This window comes from Panthera pardus, unplaced genomic scaffold (genome assembly GCF_024362965.1).
Source record: "Panthera pardus isolate Hobbes unplaced genomic scaffold, ASM2436296v1 HiC_scaffold_1, whole genome shotgun sequence".
In the NCBI taxonomy this organism is placed as follows: Eukaryota; Metazoa; Chordata; class Mammalia; order Carnivora; family Felidae; genus Panthera; species Panthera pardus.
In genome coordinates, this window is record NW_026526654.1 from 50,343,573 (window position 1) to 50,367,641 (window position 24,069).

The window sequence follows — 24,069 nt, forward strand, 5'->3', positions numbered from 1 at the left end:
GAGGGGTGCGGTTTAGTGTAAGCCAGTCCTGCCTCCACTGGGGGCTGCTGTGTTGCTCTCTGAAGTCCTACTGCAGGACTGTTAATGTTAGAGGGGGAAATGGCACCACCCCAATCTCTCATCCCCAACTGAGGATCTCACACTCCCCACTATTCAGGCAGCCCTCAAAGAATAACAAGGGCAGTCAGCTCACCCTCCACCATAGCTCTCCTGTGTTTTTAATTTGGTGCATGGCCGGGATTCAAAACCTGAAGTCTTAAAGGACCTGGCACCATGTGGATCCGCCTCCCTCCTCCAGAGAAGAGACTCTTCAAGCTGTGTGAAATCTTTTGTCCCTGAAAAACAGTCCCACACCTGCACAGTGCACAGAATCTATGGTGTAGCACCACTAAAAGCAGCAAAGGTTATATTCCCTCTGGATGCAGCTGTCTCCCCTGCTGATGAAGGCCTTTTGCTAGCACCTGCAGAGTCTTTTGTCCTTGGAGAGGCAATATACCCACTTCCAAAAGTACTCCAGCAAGGGCAATGTTTTCTCTCAATGCACCTCTGAGATCCCTCTACCAAGCTGTGCATTCTGGGGCCAGCTCCCTCCTCCCAGGAGCGTGTGTCACAGCTCCACTGTGGAGAGTCATGCACTTCCAAAACCTCAGAGTTTGAACTCCAAATACTGTTGGGGGGAAAAAAAAGCCTTCAACACTCAGTGCTTCTTGCTCCCCAGTCTGTGGTTTTTCTCTCCCCCAATTGTCTTCTATGCACCTCACACCTGCTATGCTGTCTCCCTCCAATTGTGGAGATCCTTCTGTCACTCCACAGATCGATTGTCTGGGTGTTCCAAGTGATATGACCACAATAATGGACAAGGAAAGCTCACGGTCCCCTACTTCTCCACCATCTTAACTCCTCTCCTATCATATTTATTCTTCAAGAAATAGAGAGATAGACTGGATTTTCTCCTGAATCTCATTATTTTCTCAAACTATATATTTTTTTTCAAAATTTATCGCTACAATGAAATTACAATAGACCTGTAAGTGTAGCAACCTCTTTATATACTTGTCTGTTGACTAATCTATAATTTAACTTCACATTTGCACTGTTTCTATTTTGAATAAATTTTAAAGTTATTCCTGTATATGGTATTGTCTTCTATCCCTAAAAACATTTCTTTTTTGTATTTGATTTCATACTCCTAATATTGATCAAACTTTATAGTTGAGCTCAACTATACAACAGATAAATAAAATTGATTTTGTATTTTGTTTAGTAAATTCTTCTAGAGCTTAAAACAAATATTTCTTACATTCTTTGCTCAAATAATTTTGTCAATTTTTTTAGAAGCATAAAAGCATTGAGAGTAAGATAGTAAGCAATTTGGATATCATGCACCAATGATCAGTTAATTTTTTGGGTGTGAAAAAACAGAATGTTTGAGAATAGTTAAGATATAGGTAATACCTGATTTGTTTAAATCCAGTAGATTCTCCTGAATAATAATAGGTGAAATCTAAAAAGTTCCAACACTATTTGAGAAATTTTTAAAAATGTAATTATGTTTCTCATTGTAATCAGATTAACTTTTCCTTGGCTGGAATGCATGAAGAAATGTCCAAGTGAGAGTTGAAGTAGCAATAAAATGGCAATAGAAATTTTGCTATTGTTGATTTTAATTTCCATTATCAGATTTTTTTCCATTGGAGTGTTTGTCCATCAACATACAAACAAGTGTGAGTATATTATATATGTGTCATTTGTAAAGATTTGGTACCTGGACTTAGTAGGCAATAAATATCTATATATTTTTCTTCATTGGCACTATTAAGCCTTATGTTGTGTTAATGTGCTTGTCTCGTTTTTCTTTTTTTTTTTTTTTAGGTAAATAATTTTGAGAGCCTATGTCTTAAAGAGTAGTCAAACCCATCTTGAATAGTTCCCAAGGACCTAAAAATCTTAAGAATCATTGTGAATGCAACATAGTTAGTCTATCATTTTTTCTGTTGTTCATTGATTAGTAACCTCAGCAGCATGGTTATATATTATACAAAATTATAGTTGAGAAATAAACTTGAATAGCTCTAAACTTTGGAAAAACACCATGCACTGATGGTTTTCTAAAATATACACAACTTTCCACAAAGTCTATTAGGCACTGTTTCCAGAATCAGCACATGTCTACTACTTCCTAATATTCTGTACTAAAAGTTTCCTATACTCTAAAGGACAAATGGCCAATTGGTCACTTGGGTATATTCCCAATTGCATTATTTTCTTAATAAATGTCAGTGTGATAGATAGTAACTAAAACTTATTTTTGATACATTTTTCTGCATTTTGACTGTGCAGTAGCTGAATCAAGCAAGCCAAATAACCTTTGAAATAGTAAGGATAGAAAAATGATTTAATCTTTGATTTTGTAAAATAAAATCTGAAACAAGTGAATGTACTTATTCATTTTAGTTGCCAATAATTTGCCTTATTTTTTCATTTATAGAGTTACATGTGATCTTATTAAACCTAAATTAAATAAAATATTTGAAGATCTACAAAACTCAGCATACACTTTAATTCCGTTGCAATTAAAATAGTGTTCTCTTTATGCATGGAATGAAACAGTGTGTTCATCTTAGTTACTATCTATTAAGATTTGGTCTGTGTCATTAAGACTCCTTCAAAGCAAGGGTGTAATTCTTTCAACTGATGAAGCAGATGTCGCATTAAAAGAATGTGAAATTTGTGTCATCATTTTATTGACTCAGAGCTCATGAAGATTCAGCGAGTTATTGTATTGCTCACAAATGCCTTCTTTCTGCAATTATGATAGACATAAATTAGCAAGGCCAGGACTAAGTAGAGCAAGTGATGATCATTTTAAATTAAAACATCCTAAATATTTCTATATTAAAATTTCCAACTACGATCCAGTAGAAAGATTTTGTGCTTGAAAGGTGACATCCGATTGTGGTGAGAATATGGATTATGTACAACTTAGTCTCTAGGGTCCAATCTGCCTTTCCTACCATCTGATTAGTATAGACATGTATTCAAGGAGGGGAAAAATGCAAAGTGAGCTTTATTTAAGTTTTAATGAAATCATTTGGTCCTCCTAGCAGTTTTCTATCATATTAGCAATGTTTCTTCATAATGCATGAATATTAAATTTATCTAATACAGTACAAAATTATCCTATTAAGAACCCATATCTTATAATAGTGGGGAGGAGAACTAATGCAATATAGCACTGATTCAATTTCATCAAAATTACCAATACAGGAAAGTAGCTCATTTTCCTACACAGATGTCAAAAATATTTACCATACTCCATTTCTAAGAATTTCTCCTGTAAAACCAAAAAATATTATTCTAGCCCATTGTTTGACAGACTGAGGACTTAAAGGCTCTGGTATAGTGAAATAAGCCAGTCCAGACTTAGCTCTGATTAAGAGGGTAGCTGTTTAATGATTTGAGGAATGTGTAAAAGGGAGAAAAATCAGGGAATGAAGAATAACATCAAATTTTTCAGTGGAAGATTCACTAAGGATGGGAAATATTTGGAAATGGAAAAGTATGCTACCTCAGGGAGGAAGAGAAATGAGACATAAGAATTCCAAAGACAAATTTGTTTTATAAATTCGCTGGAGATGGGCTATAAAAGTAGAGGTCATGGATAAATCCATGTCCTTATTGCTACAAGGATGCACATTTCTCAACTAGTCCTCACATTCTCTAACTCTGTTTCTGTGGTTAGTTGGAGAGTCTGCATAAAGGATTCCATACATGCCCTTTGTCTCTGTCCTTTTATTTTGTCTTAACCTGCTAAGTTATTCTTGTTAAATGAAAAGGTCTTATTCAACCCAAAGTAAATGTTTGTTTTCATTCAAAATTCTGCTGAAAACTTTATCTCTTCCCCTAAATAGTTACAGTTTTTACACAAAAATGGAAGCAATGTGTATTGACCAGGAAGCCAATGGTTTCTGTATACACTGGGCTCTCAGTAAAACAAAGGGAAGGGATTAATATGACTTGATTACAGAAATATGACTTGATTACGAAATATTATCTATAAAACACCAAGAATAACATGAATTTCAGAATTAAATCAGACTGCCTGTACCAGTACGTATGATAATTATGCAAATTATGTTTTACTTGTCTCAACTACTAGAGTTGAAAGAGTAAGAAATGTTTCCATTTTCTTTATTAGATGTTTAAAAAACTTTACCACCTTCCATTTCCCCAACTTTCCATTATATTTCAACTTCCTTTTTATATTCATATCTAAAGGGCAGTTTAAATGTTATTTTGTTGATACATCATTTTGAAAATCCAAGGTTGTAAAGTATTCTCAACAAATAACTCCATTAAGGTAGATACTACTTTATATTATAGTTATCTATCTATGACTGTTTCTCTTTCATTGACTACATGTCTATGAAGATATGTTTTTCCTATTCTCTAATCAAAAGTATCCGACAGAGTGTCTGACACATAATACATATTCATTAATTGCTTTGATTTGATTTTAATTGCCAACAAGATTTCATTCAAGCTTATTTCATCAGAAAACTAATTTCTAATGTATCCTTCACTATTTTAAATATTAGTGTGTTGTACCAAAATAAAACTAATTATTCCTCTTTTTAAATGTTTTTCTCTTTACCTTCTGCTTATCGCATACAATCCCCTTTTAACATTCCATAATTGCTTTCTACAAGGCTGGGCTAAAAAGTAAATGGACATGAAACCAGTATTATTATTTAGTTTTACATCTTTGTGCATCTTGCAAAAGACTAATAAGTAAGCTGCCATGCACATGAGGGTGCTAATAACACCTGCTTATTGAATAAAGGATTGCTCAGTGTTTGCTTATGGAGATTTACATTTAACAAGATATTTAAAGCAAAAAAAAAATATGAAATAAGAGCTGACATTTCAATTGAGTAGATTAATACTCTAAGGAAGAACCCATGATTTAATCATTTGGGGCCTCAAGGAAATTTGAGTGTATGTTAAATCAGGATAAAGGAGATTGAAATTGTATTTGGTTTTTACACTCTCTCTCTCTCTCTCTCTCTCTCTCTCCACACACACACACGCACACACACACACACACACACACACACACATGCTGATACATATATTTTTTTAACAATAGTAGTCTTGCAATTACCAATGGTCATATGTGTTTTATTTTATGAGTTTATTTCAGCAAAATCTTTTTAATTTTAGCCATTCTGATTGGTGTGAGGCGTTCCCTCACTGTGGTTTTGATTTGCATTTCCCTGATAATGACTGATGTTGAACATGTTTTCATGTGCCTGTTGTTTATCTTACTTTCTCAGGTTGCCCTCATTTAAACTCTACTTCCGGGTAATCTTTTTAATAACCTTATCTTTAATCAACTGCATCAATATATAAAGGTGGGGTTTTTTTGCAATTTTTTTTTTTTTTTGAGTATGGTTAAGACTTTCAGGTTCCAAGAGATTTTATTCTTTTATTTTTTAATTTTTTAATGTTTATTTTTGAGAGAGAGACTGAGAGACAGAGAGCAAGCAGGGGAGGGGCAGAGAGAGAGAGGGAGACACAGAATCCAAAGCAGGCTCGAGGCTCTGAGCTGTCAGCACAGATCCCCAACACGGGGCTCGATCCCACAAACATGACAGATCATAACCTGAGCTGAAGTCGAATGCCCAACCAACTGAGCCATCCAGGTGCCCCAGGAGATTTCATTCTAATGCTTAGTTCTCCTCAATTTTAAGCTAAGCCTCTTTTAGCTGAGAAAACATTAGGTTAAAAAATATAATAGAAATACAATCTGTCAACATTAATATAAATGTCTCAAAATACATGGTCTATTGAATAATGAATTAAATATATATATATGTATACACACTCACATTTAAGCACTCCTTTAATACAGAATTATGTTGTGTGATTTATGTACCATAAATATAGAGCACAAAATGACTTCTGAATATCTGGATTCTTGCACTATATTTTAGTTTTATTGACACACTAATTTTCTTTAGAACACATTCTAGGCCATATACTGACATTAAAATCCTGATTAAGTGTAAGGATCAAGTGTAAAATCCTGATTAATTTTTAGAATTGTGTATCCCCTTTCTACAGAAAATTTTCTTTTGTTCCATTCTACTAATCCAATACTCACCTCTAGGTGATGAATTTTCAGTGTAGTTCAAGTCTGTTAACTTTAACAGGGGCTTATTGGAACAGTCATAGTGAACTATGTAAGAACTGTGCCACTGAGACTCAATTATAAGGTAGAATACTGCTCAATCTTGATGGTTACAGTGCAGCTGGGATTAGTTTTTTCATCTTTCTTATCTAGTTCTATGTCTCAAGTTGGTATTTTCATCTAGTCACATAGATAAATTCAGTTATCTTTAACACTTGTGATTTTAATCCATATTTCTATTTTATTTCATTCTTTCTTATTCCTAAAATATTACATGGAAGCTGACTAAAGTTTCTTTCTTTCTTTCTTTTTTTTTTTTTTTTAACTCTCACATTTCTAGCAACACTTTGGCCATTTAAAATATATTTTGTTACACTAATAGGACAATTTCAAATGTGAGTGTGAACATCTATTGACATTTTAGTTGCAATACTAAACAGTACCAAGATAAGTCTTTCAGACTATCATTTTATTTTTTTTAATTTTTTTTCAATATATGAAGTTTATTGTCAAATTGGTTTCCATACAACACCCAGTGCTCATCCCAAAAGGTGCCCTCCTCAATACCCATCACCCACCCTCCCCTCCCTCCCACCCCCCATCAACCCTCAGTTTGTTCTCAGTTTTTAAGAGTCTCTTATGCTTTGGCGCTCTTCCACTCGAACCTCTTTTTTTTTCCTTCCTCTCCCCCATGGGTTTCTGTTAAGTTTCTCAGGATCCACGTAAGAGTGAAACCATATGGTATCTGTCTTTCTCTGTATGGCTTATTTCACTTAGCATAACACTCTCCAGTTCCATCCACGTTGCTACAAAGGGCCATATTTCATTCTTTCTCATTGCCACGTAGTACTCCATTGTGTATATCAGACTATCGTTTTAGAAACTCTTTTTTGTTTTTCTTATATTTCAGTCTGAGAGATACTGAATCTCTTGATATGCTACTATTTCAACAATTTAATGTAAAAATAGGTATAACCATAAGAACCTATTGGGAGTCAATGACTGCATAAGGGTGCATTTTTATCTATATTATGGTAAAACTAATCTTTCATGAATAATGGATCATTATGAAATGAAATCCTGGATAAAAGAAAAATAAAATTGGTAATTCTTTATATTACTTTTATCATTATAAAATGTAATACTGAATAAAATAAAAATAAAATTGGTAATTATAGCAATTTTGTATTTTTCTGCATTAATATGGAAATAATAAAATAAATCTAGTTTATGCGACTATTCATCCACAAGAATGAACGGAAAGTCAAAGAGAAGATAGTGGAGTATACAGGAACTTTGACATCCCAAATCTAATTATCAAAGGAATTGTTGACAAATAATATAGTTAGAGGTTGTTATGTAATAATCCAGGACATTTTATTACTGCCTAAATATTAAGAGATTATTGTTAATTACTTTTCTGTTTTATAATACTATCATAGTTATGTCAAAACATTAGTTCTTTTAGGGATACCTAAAAAAGACACTAGGTAAAAATAATATGACATCTTTGATTTTCTTTAAAATCTAAAGGATTGAGGATTGAGTTAGATGGCAAATTAAACAAGACTGATAATATGTTCCTAATTTTAAAAGGTGATGATGGTTAAATGGCGGTTTATAAAACTAATCTTGATTTTTCATTTTAAACATACCCGGTCTAAAGTTTTCTAGTATATAAGTATTGACATGCCTATTCCTGGGATTACTGATCAAAAGTTGGAGGGTGGAAAGTTCGTGACCTTTGGAACAAAAGAGTCATCTATTTAAGTCCAACCTTCTCCTGTTACCACTTGTGGATATTGAGGACACAAGTTAATATCTAGGAGACTTACATTTTTATCGGTATATATATGTATATGTAATATATATATTTATATGTATATAAATATATATTTTTTCTCTATATATACATACATCTATCTGTATACATCTATATATCTATAGATAAATATTCTATCTATCTATCTATAGAACACACACACATACATTGAATATATGTATTGAATATATATTGATTGATCGAACAATGTGCAGAGGAGATTAGGGGCACCAACCCCACACAGTGTTTGCTTCTGGGAAGGAACTGAGGAAGACAGCCAAGGCAAAGAACATAAAAGTTGGCCATATGATGGACTCAGAAATACCGACTGATCAAGGTCCAGCAAACAAACCACAGAACTTTGGGTTGAAAAAGCCTAAGATGCAAAAGTCAATGGCACTGACCACAGCAAAGACAAATATTTTTAACAAGCATGGATTTTGAGCAGACATCTCTCAGGCTGCTGACCTTGAACTACATCAAAAAAATTGACTTAATACTGTAGACAAGGGTGAACCTGACTTAGATCATTTTACATATCAATTGACACAACATAACTGTAGCCTTTAAACTTCAAAACAGCTGAATTTTCTATGCTAACGAACACTAGGGAAATTATTGAAAAATTTTATTGTGAGCCTAGGTACGCATCTGTGGTTTTCAAATTCCATTGTGTTTGGGCCACGAAGGGAACTTTGGATGAAGGAACTGAATTCACAGTCTCAACAGTAACATTCTACGTACTCTGTATTGCTTAGCATCTACAACATAAAGGTAATCTTACTGCTAAACTAACTCATGACCAGAGAGAAGAGTAAGCCATCATAGCACAGGAATAAACATGTATGTTCACAGCTAAGTGTGGAAGTGATGCCATTATCTAAAGCCCCCAATTTACACGGAAGTTGCAAAAATGTGGAGTGTAAAGAGGAAATAAAAATAAGATTTGAGTACACGGGATGGAAATAAAAACCACTCAGAGAAAATATATTACCTGGAACTACTATTCATTTCTAAAACTTAGAAGAAGATGGCAATATCTCGAGACTTTGAGGGAACAAAGAGCATGCATAGGGGAAACATCCTAATTCCACTATTTAGAAATCTGTAATATGAAAATTAAGTACTCGCTTGGAGATTCCTGCTAGTTGAGTTTGAGTTCACATGGTAAATCTGACTTTTTTTTTCTTTTCCTGCTCTGCATTCTTTCAGATTCTGAGTCTCTGCTACGGTTATTGGAATCTATTGGATTAGCACTAGGTTGGAATGCTTGATGTGCACTTTTTTTTTTTTTTACTTTGGATTACTGTGCTAGGGATTGGAAACTGATTTATTTTCTACATTTGGCAAGGAGTGGTACCAGAGCTGAAAAAAATCAAGTGTGTCTTATTAACTCTCTGAGCTTTTTATTTGTTTGAGTTTATTTATTTATTGAGAGAGAGAGAGAAAAAGAGAGAGAGACAGAGCAAGAACAAGCAGGGGAAGGGCATAGAGAGAGGAAGAGAGAGTATCCCAAGCAGGTTCTGTGCTGTCAGCACAGAGCCTGATGCAGGGCTTGATCCCATGTACTGAATGATCATGACCTGAGCCGAGATCAAAGGTTGGACGCTCAACCAACTGAGCCACCCAGGCACCCCTTTCTGAACTCTTTAAAACATAATACTTATCAGAAACTTTTAACTAAAGTAAACCAACTGCAAAGATTTTGAGAAAACTATATCCATTCCCAGAGAAAACAGCCCAAGAAGCAACTTCTGAAAAGAGTTGATTCCTCCTAGCTAGCAAGAACTTTTTAGGATAAGGCTAAAGCATAAGGTAAAATTATAATAGACTCAAATTTCTTTATTTTTTTACTCAAATATGGTTAAACATTGGTTTCATATTTTAATTCCTTCATGTTTGACATTATTATATTTTCATCTGCAAGATAATTGAGTTTTTAGATTCCTTTTCCCCAGGAATTTGATTAGGTTTTTAATAAGGTATTTTATGGTTGACATTTTATTACTAGAATATTTTAACATTATAATTTGATGTTTTGCAGAGCTTTTGCTAGACTATGCTGGACAATGGGGTTTGAAAAAAATTAGATGAGAAATTGAAAGATGTAAAATCTTGACTGCGGACATACAATGATGGAGAAAAATCCTAGTTAACACATTATTCTGACATAATTTCAGAAACACTTTCACTAGTCACAGGTGGTCTTAGGAAGGGGACTTAGAAGAGGAGTGGGTGATATTAACAGAGTCTCTTCTTGAACTCATGGAAAAGACTATCTAACAGACTGCTGGACTCCTCCAAGTAAGATGGCCACATTGCTAGTTGATCATGTCTAAATTGATTAAGTTCAATATGTTTCCATTAGCAAAAGCTGTGGAATGCTTGAAGAGAATATTATTTTCCATTCCTGAAATATCCTTCCATATGGAAAGAATTTCACTGGAATAAAATACCTACGGGAGAGTATTTCGTTGTGGGAAGCTAACTGCTATCACAATTGACAATACTCCCAAATTTCAGTGGCTTAACACAATAAAAATTTATTTCTTACTCAGAAGAAGTCAAGATGCCCTGGGGTCCTGCACTGTGCAATCCTTTTGGGACCAGATTCCTTCAATCTGGGGCTGCGATCTCTTATAGATCTTTGGGATTATTTAACTCAGCATGTGTTCAAAGCAGGTGAGGGCAAAGTGGGAGGTATTTATGATTGGTCTGAAACTGGCACAACTACTTTCACTCATATTCCATTAGCCAGAACTCAATCACAATGACACAATCCATGCAAAAGAAGCTGAAAAGATGCATTTAAGCCGTGCACCCAGGAAGAAAGGGAGGACAAGAGTTTTGCTGAGGAGTAACATGCTCTCACACAAGAAGGCATTTGTTATGGTAATCACAGGGAAAAAAAATACTCTGCAGACGTAGCCTAACCTCTTACTATTCAGTTAAAAATAGTGGTTAAGAGTGAAGTCTTTGGAGTATAACTACCTAGGTTTGAGCTCTACATTTACCATTTGCAGACTGAGTGTACTTGGGTGGTTTAGTGACCCTCTCTCAGCTCTCTAATTTATGAGAAGGCATAATAGTACCTATCTCATAGAATTGTTGCAAGTATTAGCGTTTAATACGTTCAATGGCTAGAATAGTATCTGCTCTAGAGTAGTGTCATATACTTGGGTTGGATCAGTAGGTGCTGTAAAATGGGCTCCTTTTTACATGCATCATTTCCTTTACGTCAGTATAGGAGCTCAGTTTTTAAGTATTCTATGTACATGTGAAAAGTGCACACTGTTCGCAAAATAGTATATTCTCTGAATACTTCTAAATCTCCATAAGTCAAAGCATTAAATCTTTTACTTCATTTTTTTCAGTCTATCATATCTTTGTGATGCTGAATTTGCTTAAATATCCTCTTATAATTTTATAATTCTAAAAGTTGTTTCATTTCTAAGGAATTTTATTCAATTATTTTCCATGTGTGTTGATGCATATAGTTTTACATTTGTTATATTTTTTTCATATAATACACTTATCTTTATATAACATGTCTTCATTATACTTATTTTTGTAAGCAAATTTTATCTTGAAAACATAAATTATTCACTTAATTGTTTTGTGTTTTCCTTTCTTTTTAATTATATTTTTTCTAATAACTATTTTTTTACCTATTCATCTTTCTGAGGTTTTAAATAAAATTATGTAACCAAGTTTTGCATGTTAGTATAATGTCTTCATCTTTTAATGAGAAAACCTATTCCTCTGACATTTCTTCTAATTGTAGTTAAAAATTACATCTTTGTTTGTAATATAATTGGTTTACTATAAATTTTACTTCATGGTTTCTCTTTATTTTTTTGCTAGATGTTCATATTTTATTCGAATTCCCTATTTTGTCATTTTGATTAAGTTATTATTAACTCCTATTTACCCCCTCCATTTATAAATTATTGCATAGTTATGTCCTCCTTTACTGCTTACTGCTTACACTGATAGTCATAATCAAAAATATACATCACTAATATAAGAACAGATACAATGCATCCTACCTCAAATGTTTCCTTGCTGTTTCCACAATCTAATTAATATAATCCCATGCTCAGTCTTTTCCCTTCTTCCCTTCCTCCTTCCCTTTTTTCCTTCCTTATGTTTCTCTTTCCCTTCTTTCATTCCTTCCTTCCCCCTCTCGTTCCCTCCCCCCCTTTTTTTCTTTCTTTGTTCCTTCCTTTCCTCCCTCATTTGTCCTTTCTTCCTTTTTGCTTATGGATTTTTTGTACAGCAATCTTCGAAGCATCAGTTCTCTTTTAAGCACAAAGTAAAAGCCTTTCTGTCTTTGTAATCCTATATATTACTCCCTTAGCAACTAGAAGGCTAGGTATAGACCAGCAGGTACCCCAGAAGTTCATCATAAGAGATGGTGACTCCAGGTTTCTAGGAGATCCATGTAACAGGTGGCCATGTTTTCTCTTCAACATTCAAACAAGTTTTCTCATTCAACATTCTCTGTGGGCTAGTCTTTACTGTAGTGTTGTTTTCTATAAGCCCATCTCATCTTTCCAAGAGTAGCAATATATTCTGTCTAATTCTGTGCTTCCAAACTCTTTAGTGCAAAATAATTATGGCACAATGGAGTAAAAAGGATTGTCAGTGTGGAAAGGGTTGTGTCTCGGCTCTTGCCACTGACGCAATAAACAATTAGAGAATTAGGTGCAAAGTGAAAGCAGAAGACAAGCTTATTAAAGCAACAGTACACTCTCTAAGGGAGAGCCTGCAGGTTCTGGGAAGTAGAACCAGCCCCTAGGTTGTTTTGGAATTAGATATTTATTGGCCTAGGAGGAGCTGTATTGTACAGTGGGGTGGTCTCTAATGGACGTTGATTCCAATCATTTGGGGGACTCTTCCCACAGGTTGGGAGAAGGAGTCTTTGACCTTACAAGGTTTGTCCAGAACTGTCCAGGCTGCCTTTCTTCATTGGGGTGGAAAGCTAAAACCACAATGTAAATACCCTGGGGCAGAGATGGAAGAAGAGAACGCATGCTCTGCACCTGTGGCTCTTGGTCTGTTAGCTTCATGGTCTTGGAAGCCACAAGGTCAGGACGTCATGGCCTATTTATCACTGTCCTGGTCTCCAGCTCATGATTAACTGTCTACTCTACCAGGATGCCTAGAGATAACCAGTCTATGAGTCTTAGATGCTCAGTTTCTATCTGTCCCAAAATCTGAGGATTTGTTGTTTTGACAAACATGTAACAATCTGTGGTATACCAACAGAAATAGAAGTCAGAAGTAGAAGTAGCCTAGTTTGAACATATATGCCCTGCCTTCCTGCACCAACAGCTCTTCATCCTCTGAGGGCTTTTCATTAGATGATTTGTAGTTAGTAGAATAGAACAATAGGAATGTGATCAAGTCACCTTGTACACTTAAGGTTTTGTAGAACAATAGGATTTGTTTGAAATCTTTCAGTCTAAAATTTATCAATGATTGCTGTGCCCTTTTATCACAAGACTGAAGCCTTTCTTCTTTTGAGACACATTTGAGAATATCTTAATTTTATGTTCTAGTTATTCTTATCTTTTTTCCAGTTTCTTTTAGCCTTTTCTTTTAGCCTTTTCACTCTGTGTGTGTGTCTGTGTGTGTGTGTGTAGTTAGGTTTTCCAAGTCTGAATCATCGAGCACACATATTCTTACAAATATTTATATTGATTTTTTCTGTTTAATTATATGATATTTGTAAAATTTCTAAACATCCTGAATTTTATTTAAGATTTAAATATTTATAATTCAGGGCTTTAATGTTTTTAATCTCTGCAACATTTTAATTTTTCTCTTGTGTTATTTTACTGATTTCTACTTATTTGTATTTCTTTTGGTGTCATTACTATTATAGATTTTGAGACTTCATCAACACATTTACCTCATATTAAGGGTTTTTTAAGTTTATTAATTTATTTTTGAGAGAGAGACAGAGAGAGAGAGAGAGAGAGCAAGCAGGGGAGGGGCAGAGAGAGGGAGAGAGAGAATCCCAAGCAGGATCTGTGTGGTCAGCTCAGTCCTACAAACTGAGAGATCATGACCTGAGTTGAAATCAAGAGTCAGATGCTCAACTGCTTGAGCCACCCAGGCACCCTTTATTTTAAGTTAGTTTTGAAAGATATATTATCTGTATTTTTTTAATCCATAAGGTATTTGTCTGAATCCTCCACATGTTTCATTTTTAAAATTCAGATTTTAAAATTAAGTTTTCATTGATATGCATTTGAAAATTTACTAAATACAAAAATTCAGGTTGTCTTCTTTATGGTTATTCCTTATCTTTTGAAGTGCCTGGCTATTTATTTTCCCAAAATCTATGATATTCAGTATTCCAGGAAGAATACTGCTTCTACTTTTTTCAAGATGTTCCCTCATTTTGATTCATGGTTTAAAGTGTTTGTCTAATTTCCTTCATAGTGTATAAAAGTTTAAATTTTTTTGTGAATTCACTAGGATTTGAGGAGAGTAAATAGCAATAGATATTCTCCATCATTTAGAAAAAACAGGTCTATTTAACCTTTAAAAATACATAATCTTCCAAAAAATAGTAATTCACTGTGTTAGTACTGTATCAAGCTCTGTTCATTTGTTTTTCGGCCTTTCATCCAATCAATTAATTATCAAATTGCATAACTACAAGGCAATCTAATTAACCCAGAAAAATAATTATGAGCAAAAAATATAATTTTTGCTCTCATGACAATCAATATCTCTTTGACCAAATAATCAAACAATCATGTATGAGTAATTAAAATAAGTGTTATAAAGAAAATTTATGCATGATAATGGGAATAATCAACAGGGAAAGTTAATTGTGTAAGGGGAAGGATCAAGGAATAATCTCTTGAGCAATGTGCTTAGTGGAGATCTTTAGGTTAAGCAGAATTTTTTTTTAAGTGAGGGTAAGTATTTTAAAGCAATAGAAAATAAGGTATTAAGAGTGTATGTGCCATATTTGAAACCTGGGGGAAGGTCAATATAATTTCAACACAGAGCGCTACTGGAGGGATGATGTGTGAAATGAGGCAAGATTTGGAACATCCAGGGCTTCACAAGCCACAGTAGAGATTCTAATTTTATTCTAGGAAAAATGGAAACTGTACTAGCCATCATTAATTGCCCGTCAATTATCCCTTTTCACATTGTAGTAAAACAGAGTAAAGATTTCACCCAGCCTTTCTTGTAGCATGAGGTAATCATGTGACTAAATTCTATCCAATCACAGTAAAACAAAGTATTTGTATGAAATGTAAAAAGCCTGTTTAAAAGAATCTGACTCAGCTGTGAGGGACAAATTTTCTTCTACCAACTTCCTGCAATATGGATGCAATTGCTGGTGCTATATCAGCCATTTCGTATTATGAGGTGGTTTTTGTGAAAGACACTCAGTAAATGAAGATGGTAGAGTGAAACAACAAGAGCTTGGTTTCTTGATGACATCGTGGAATTAACAAATCAGCCCTAAAAGTTTTACTTCAAAATTTATTTTATGAAAAAACATGATATTTTATTTCTTTTTAGACACTGCTATATTTATTGTAATGGGTATGCTTGGCCAAACCTAATTTTGATTGATGTATATCATTTAAAGTAAACTTTTGAGAAATGGAGGCAATGAAATAAACAAAATGCAGTTTTAAAATATCACTCTTACATGTAGAGTAGGACTTGGAGAGAGTAAGTAGATTCAGGAAATTTGGTTATCAGGGCACTACACTGGGTGAGGTGGGAAATCATGGTTATTTGGACTCAGGAGATACAAGTGGAGAGAGAAAGAAGAGGATGGATTAAAGAATGAGCTGAAGAGAAAAACGACATGAACAAATTTGGCTCTGACCTAATTCTTTGTGAGCAAATTCTGATACCCAAATACATACTAATTTTTTAAAAGATATGAATCATTTTCAGGTAATTTCCATGTCATCAATCTTACAAAATTTATGTAACATAAACTTCAATATCATTTGTATACTGCATTTAGAGTTGCAAAAGATTTTGAGATTTTTATGGTGAAATCATAAAATAAAACCTAGCAGCATTATTATAGTGGCATATAGTGAAATAAGAAGCATATTTAATTTGGTGTCCATTAGTAAAAGATTCATTCTTCTCAGATTCTTTGATGGGCATATTTAAAAAGCAAATAATGTCTCATCCATTTTCAAATATACTAGGATAAAATTTAATAGATGGAATCAACCAAACACATTTTACATGTGGAGAGTAATATATTTTGGCTTTTATATTTCCATTTTCTGTCATTTTATCTTTTGTACATATTCCACAAAGATACAAAAGTAGGTCCTACTTAAAGAAAATGGAAAATAAAGTTTAAAGTTTTAACTATAAAAGCCTTACCAATTAACTAAAAATTGCTTTCAGGTGCTTTTATCTTTTCCCCAAAAAATATGAGACAAAAAAAAAAAAACAACTTCTGACAATATATCCATTATCAATATGAAGTATTTCTCAATCTCATATGTAAAAGGCGGACTAAGGTAAAGGGATATTAAAACTAAGTTGTTTTCAGATGGTTTTGATTGTTTTCCCTGAGAAGAAGCTGAATTCAGAAACATGATGCATTTCTCCATGGACCTGTTGTCTTGAACGATAGTACAGAAATAGTGAGTGGACTAAAGCTACAAAAGAGTCTGAGATTAACAAGAAAATTAGAATGTTAGATTATTAAAGTCTAAGGTGACATCAGTTTTGGATAAATTTTAAATATTTTTTAAAGTTTTAAAATACTATAACCAATCAAGAGCACAAGGTGGGGGAGGGGAAGCTTACTTTCTTCATGTTTTGCTTCATGGAGCCACATGGGGATTTAAAAATTCCAAATTTGTGGACCATAATAAGGTTACAGAGTTTATGTCAAATATAAGCAAACACATTTCAGCAGAGCACAAAAATACCGAGCACAGAAAATACTGAGGACAAACTGAATTAGTCTCTGAAAATGCCATATTTATACCTTGAACTTACTCACTTAGAAAATTATGGGAAAAACAAGAATACACAGTTAACCATTCCATTAACATTTAGAAGCATGTCATCACATTTCATCTGACCTCTGAAAAACTCTGCTGAACATTTTTGGGTGAAAAGGGAAAATGATATTTTAGAATTATGGTAAAACTAATTTTGACATTATAGACCCTTGAGAGACTTCGGGATTCCAAAAGACCTTTGAGCACATTTTGAGAACTGCTGACAGAGAAACAAACACACATTAGAGAGAGAAGGAGTTTTGAGGGGCTTGTTATGTTGCTATAGGCTATACCAGACAGAAATTTATTATAGGGAGTGTGGTGCTACTGGAAAAAATAACAATAAAAAACTCTGAGGTTTGGGTTTTGAGACCAGGTCACTAGCAGAAGCTGGCAAAATACTAAAGAGACTAGTTGCCAGAGCTGAAAAGTGGTAAGAAAACTGTTACAGAGGGCTGGAAAACTTGTAATCCATATGATACAGTTGTGAAACAGATGAGAAGATTGCTCTGTGTGGTATCTTGAAGGACAGAAAAGGGTCCCTAATAAACTTCAAAATTTGAGCAGTGAGATTTCTGAGAAGAATGTTGGCATAGCGTGTGGATTTTACTAGGTGAATATAAGATACTAGAAGAAAGAGGAAAGCTAAAAAGGGAACTAGAGAGATTGCAAGCAAATTTTAGATGAAATAAAAAGAGCTCAAAACAGTCTAGGTTGGAAAATAAAATCTTATGTCTAGCCTCTTTCAACAAAAAAGATTTCTCAATCTGGGGGCAAAGCCCACATGGAAGGCAGGGCTGTCAGTTCCTTTGTCAATACCATTGGAAAAGGTAAAAGACTATGACCTGTGAGGCAAAGCATTTCTAGAGATTTAGGGCTGTTGTCTCCAGCAGCACAGGAGTGGCAATGGTTAGACATGTAGGGAGAGGCACAACTTTAAAAGTTTGTGAATGTGGCTTTTGACACTTGGAATGGAATGAATTCACATTTATAAGAAACACATTTCATGGGGACTGCATTAGCAAATGTTCATCCACCTTGGACTAAAAGGGACTAAAGTTTCCAGATGGAAATATACCTTAGGCCTCCAAATTTCTCCAGGCTGGAAACACACTAAGGATGCTGCATAAAGAGCATATAGCCCAATGCCTCATTCAGAAGTGGCGAAGAAGGGTAAAAAAAGAAGGACTTCCCAGAGGATAGAATCAAAGGTTACAGAGAAAAATGGACTGGAGAAGCGACTTCCAAGAGGCTGAACATTCCTTGCCCCCATAGTTTGGGTACCTGCCAAATGTGCCAGCTGGATTGCAGAATAGCTCTGGGCCAGTGACAACAGCTATCTCCCATTTTTCTCCTATTCACTTGGAGCGCTTATAAATTATCCTCTCCTTAGTGGCCATTGCATTTTGGGTGTGTGAGGCACAGATAAGTGGTCTCTTACTTTCGTAAGTGTCCAAATCAAGAGGAGCAGCACACCTGGTGCTACATCTGGACCAAATGTACATCACAAGTTCTTAGACTCCAAGTTCAGAGCTAGGATTTGATGAGATATTTATGGTCCCTGGATAGGTGTTAACACACACTACATATGGGGAAGATATAAGAAATTGTGGCCAGAAGGTGAATACAGGTAGATTAATTTCACTGATGCATACTTAAAAACTGCTTGGCTAAGAAAGTGGGAGAGCTCTTCTGTGTGATTTGTTTTGCCCAATGGAAACCTGTCAATAGTAACATAATCAGAGGCCTGAAAAGCACTTGCTAATTGGCACATTCTTCATTTTACTGTTTTCCATTGCCATATCCACAAGATAATGTCCAGGATGACTGACTGCAGGCATATGATAAGACATATGGAAAAGAGCAAGAACCTTGTTTTAAGAAGGTCCTAAATTTTAGGACCTAAATAGCAAAACAAGATTTAGAAAGCTAAAATTAAAAACATGCCACTTTAAGTAGCATTAAAACATGTCAAATATTTAAGAAAAATATAACTTAGGGGCACCTGGGTGGCACAGCTGGTTGAACGTCTGACTCTTGATTTTGGGACAGGTTATGATCTCTCAGTTCGTGAGATTGAACCCCATGTCAGGCTGTGTGCTGACAGCACGGGGCCTGCTTGGGATTCTCTCTTTCCCTCTCTCTTTGCCCTTCCCCTGCTCACACACACACACACACACACACACACACTCAAAATAAATAAATAAACATTAAAAAATTAGAATAAATATAACTTAAAATGTGTATGATTTTTTCCATAGATATTTGCAAAGTATTATATTAAAAGGATTCTAAGGAGATATAAGTAATGGAAGGATATATCATGCCTACAGTTCATAGCACTCAACTTATAAAATTTTTAACTTGTTCTAGACAGATTTACAAAACTAGGGACGTGCAATGATATTCATGGAAATCTTTTTATGTGTTTGTGTGTGTTAAAATGGATAAGATATTCTAAGATTCAAATTAAGTCTAAATGCAGACTATTAATAATAGCCAAGACAATTGTACAGGACAAGATGGAATGATCAATCTAACTAAATATCAAAATCCATAAAATGTTGGCAACTAAGACAGTATAGTTTTGGTGCAAGAATAGGCAGAAAGACCATTAGAATAAAGTACAGTCCAAAAATAGATGACTGCATATCTGATTTATGAAAAAAATAAACACGAATATGCATAGAGAAGAGTAGTTAATGACATGTCTTCAGAAACAGTGTGGGCCAATTGGATAGTCACATGGAAAATGAGGAAATTTGGTCTTTACCCTATATCATATACAAAAATTTAATTCTGTTAGATTCCAAACCAAAATGTAAAAGGCAAAAAAAAAAACAGAGCTTTTAGTGTTTACATAGTGGAATATTTTTATCTCGAAGCAGTGAGTTTCTTAAATAAAATACTAATTATAAATGAAAAACTTGATAGATTGACTAAATTAAACAGAACTTCATGTGACCATAACTCACCATTAAGAGAGTAGAAAGAAAAACAACAGTGGGAAAGATATTTGCAACACAAACAAGTCATAAAGGCTGGTATACCGAAGATTTATGTTTAAAATGTTAAAAATGAAAAAGATAATGAATTGAAATTAAATAAAAACCTGGACAATTAACTTGAAGACACTCTACAAAAGAAGATAGTCAAATGATCAGTAAACATATAACAATATTCTCGGTTTTAGTAGTAAATGGGCAGACTCAAATCAATGCCCTCCCCCACAACAATTGCAGGACCTAGAGTTGGTGAAGTTGTGAAGAAACTGGAAATCTCATAATTAAAACAGGAATATAAAAGTACATAACCTGTGAGGACAGCCAACTGGCATTATCTACTTGAAATAAACACATGCTATGTCAGAGAGATTACACTCCTGCGTATATACTCAACAGATATGCATGCACATGGCTTCCCAGAGAAATACACAAAAAGTACAATAACAGCATTATTTATATTATCCCCAAACTGAATGGATAAATTATGGAAATTTGGTCTGAATGGATAAATTATGTATACTTCAAACTAAAAGCAATGAAAATTTTTAAAAAAGAAAGAAAAAAGAAAAAACTTCATAAAACTACAAATGCATAGAAGGGACTCAACACAATATTGAGCACAATACTTCACATTGTATAATTCTATTTGTAGAAATTGCAAAATACAGAACAAATTAAACTGTACTGTTCAGCAACGCATGCTTATTTGGTAAAAGTATAGAGAACATCAAATAAGTATGAATAAAAGTGAGGACATTACTTAATCTGAGAACAAAATATAAGACAATGAATGAAAGTAACATGTAAGTGATGATCACTAAATTCTACTCCTGAAACTAATAATACTGGAATTTAATAAAAACTTAAAGAAAAAAACCAAAATGATAACTGGTGGCTCCATGTCCTGGTACTACATTACTTCTTTATCTCGATGTTGCTCAATTAGATGTCCTGCTTTATTACATCATGGAACAGTGACATCAAAATATCAAACATCGAGAAATAAATCTGACAAAAAATGTCTAAAACAGAGTATTAACCATTATTGAATTATACCAATACAGAAAACTTTTAACCATTATTGATGTATACCGTGTTTATTTATTTACTTTATTTAAAAAATTTTAATGTTTATTTATTTTTGAGAGAGAGAGAGAGAGAGAGAGAGAGAGAGAGATTGAGAGCGTGAGGGAGGAAGGGTCAGAGAGACAGGGAGACGCAGAATCCGAAGCAGGCTCCAGGTTCTGAACTGTCAGCACAGAGCCTGACACCAGCCCAAACCCACAAACTGCGAGATCATGACCTAAGCTGAAGTCTGACGCTCAACTGACTGAGCCACCCAGGCGCCCCTGTATCATGTTTATTAATTTCATGAACTAATAGTGTACAGATGTCAGTTCACAATAATTTATGCAACCAATATATTTTAATATTTTTAAGTAGACTCCATGCCCACCATAGGACTTACCCAAGCTTACATGGGTACTTTATCAGCAAGAAAAAGTGGCAATACAGAGAAGGGCCTTCAATAAATGGCCCAATAGAAATTAGCCATGTGGGAAAATTGATGCCTGCATCACTCATTCATAAAATAACTTTCACAAAAATAGTTTTCAAGCAGATGTTTTATACAAATTGAAAGGAAAAATAGCTTCTACAATATAATATAGAAGTGTTTGTGTGCTTAAATATACAGTATAGCACGATTTTGTTATTTAATTTATCTTGGGAAAAAAATTAGCCAAGAGATACAAAGAATTTTGGTAATTTGGATTTTTTTTCTTAGCAAACAATAGCATTGCTGGAAACTAAACTGTGAAACTCAAAAAAGTCAACATTACAATCATATTCACAGTATGACAGACAGAGGGCCACTTGGCAATTACAAAAATAACTAAATAATTCTCTTTTCCAGCTAACCAAATATAATAGTCCCACTTTTAGCCTCTTGTTTTATATGTGAAACTTACTAAGAAATCCAACTGTATTGCCCTCACTTCTTGACAGTATCTTTCTTTTATTTAATCCCTCCTTAAAATTCTCTACCACAATCCTAAATCCTAGAAGAGGTCTCCCTATTCCAACTTTCTTAAGACATCCTCATTTCCTCTGGGATATATTTTCCTTGCTACAGGAGACTCAAGAAACCGAATTTTATTGTATTCCTGGTGGTATTTATTTCTTGGCTTTAATAACCTATGAAAAAAATGAGATAGAGTATTTGGTCATCTTCACGTCATAGTGTGAATAGGTTCTTTAATTACGTGGCTGGTTTTTATACTTCTAAATTCAAACATATATTATTATAGTATAAAATTGTGCTTTACATCTCTTCTCAAGAACAATGTTAAATAGTTTATTTTAGTAACTACTTAGTGATTTGGTCAATAATTGAAATATTAAGCCATGGTTCTCCAAATAATTTAAGCTTTTAAAAGACACATTTTGGGGACTTAAAAATGTTTGAATTCACAAGAAAACTCATGCCTACAAAATTACAGATACATATTTAGAATACAATTTGTTGTAATTATATGTCTCCTTAGGGAGAACATGTGTATGCTACAAGAATGTGTCGGCAATCATTTTCAGTGTTCTGATTATACCCTTTATAATGTGCCTTCATAATTCAGAGGGCAGGCACATTTTTTTCTTACTATGTTAATTAGTTTCTCTTCAATAATCCAGATGTTTTGTTTATGTAATTTATTCCTTCCTGTTGACTTTTTAGTAATGAGATTAATCTGTCTGATTTCCGCCATCTAGCTCAATATTATGCTTCTATAATCATCCCCTTTAAAATGGGAGTGAAAACCTCATTCTACCAGCTTGTCTATTCTTCAGACATAGAAAGGTTTCCCTATTTAGGAAGATGGCACTGAGCATACTTTTAAAAGGTTTTTTACATTATCCTCACCTTGTAACTGTACAACAAAAATCTCCTAGCAGTATAAACATAAAAATAATGCATAGTGCTATTATAGTAAAATGTAGAATTAGATATTCTCTTCAGTGTGATCAAACAGTGATATAAGAATATAAAACCAGGTGAAATGTATATATTTCTTCTTTACATCTGAAACACAAGTTTCTGTTCATTATTTGCAGTCTTGTTCTACTTTAAATTCCCTCCTTTAACTCATGAATTCGTGTTTCATAGGCATCTCCAGGCCCATAAAAGATGAGCTATATAAGACTTTCAACCAAATACAGACCCAAAAGTAACAGTGGTTCATATCAGCAGTGATATTTAAAGTGTGTTTAACTAGTGTAGTTTTAGTTAATTTGTTAATCTAACATTATTAATGAGATTCTAAATATAAACATCTGCCAAACAATTGAAAGTTATTTGGGTTGGAATGTGTCATTTACAGTTTCCAAGATTTATGAATCTATAGATGGGCATAACAAGGACTCCTCAGTCTGTACCTCTTAACAAAAAAATCTTCTATATTAAACCTACTTAATGATGAAATTATTTTATTTTTATGATTTTAAGCTAATTAAAAGGGAAAGTTAAAAAGAGAAATATTAGCAGCCCAGTAGAGATAACTCCATTCTGTGCTTTCCAAACACAATTATAATTTCAGCACTGATCTTAGTAATTTTTGTCTCTTCAAAACATTTTATTCCATTACATCAACATCATTTTTTAATGATTATTGTTCCAGAATGCATTTAAATACTTTGTTTACATAACCATTGATAACCCTTGCTTATTCATACTACTTTTAGCTGTTGCATTCAGTAAATTTTGGATCATTATTTATGTAGATCTTAAAAATATTTCTTTAATTTTGATCAAAAATTTAAATCTTATTAATTCTCATTTGGGGAAAGAAAGTAATATACATATATATATTGTATACTGTGTTGTTATATATTATATTCTGCATTATTATATTAATAGATTATATGGCATGTATCTATGACATAAGTATTAAGTATATATTTCTCCCAACATAGGAATATGTTACAGTTACCAGGAGATCTTTGGTTTCATGCATATTCCTGTCTCTCACT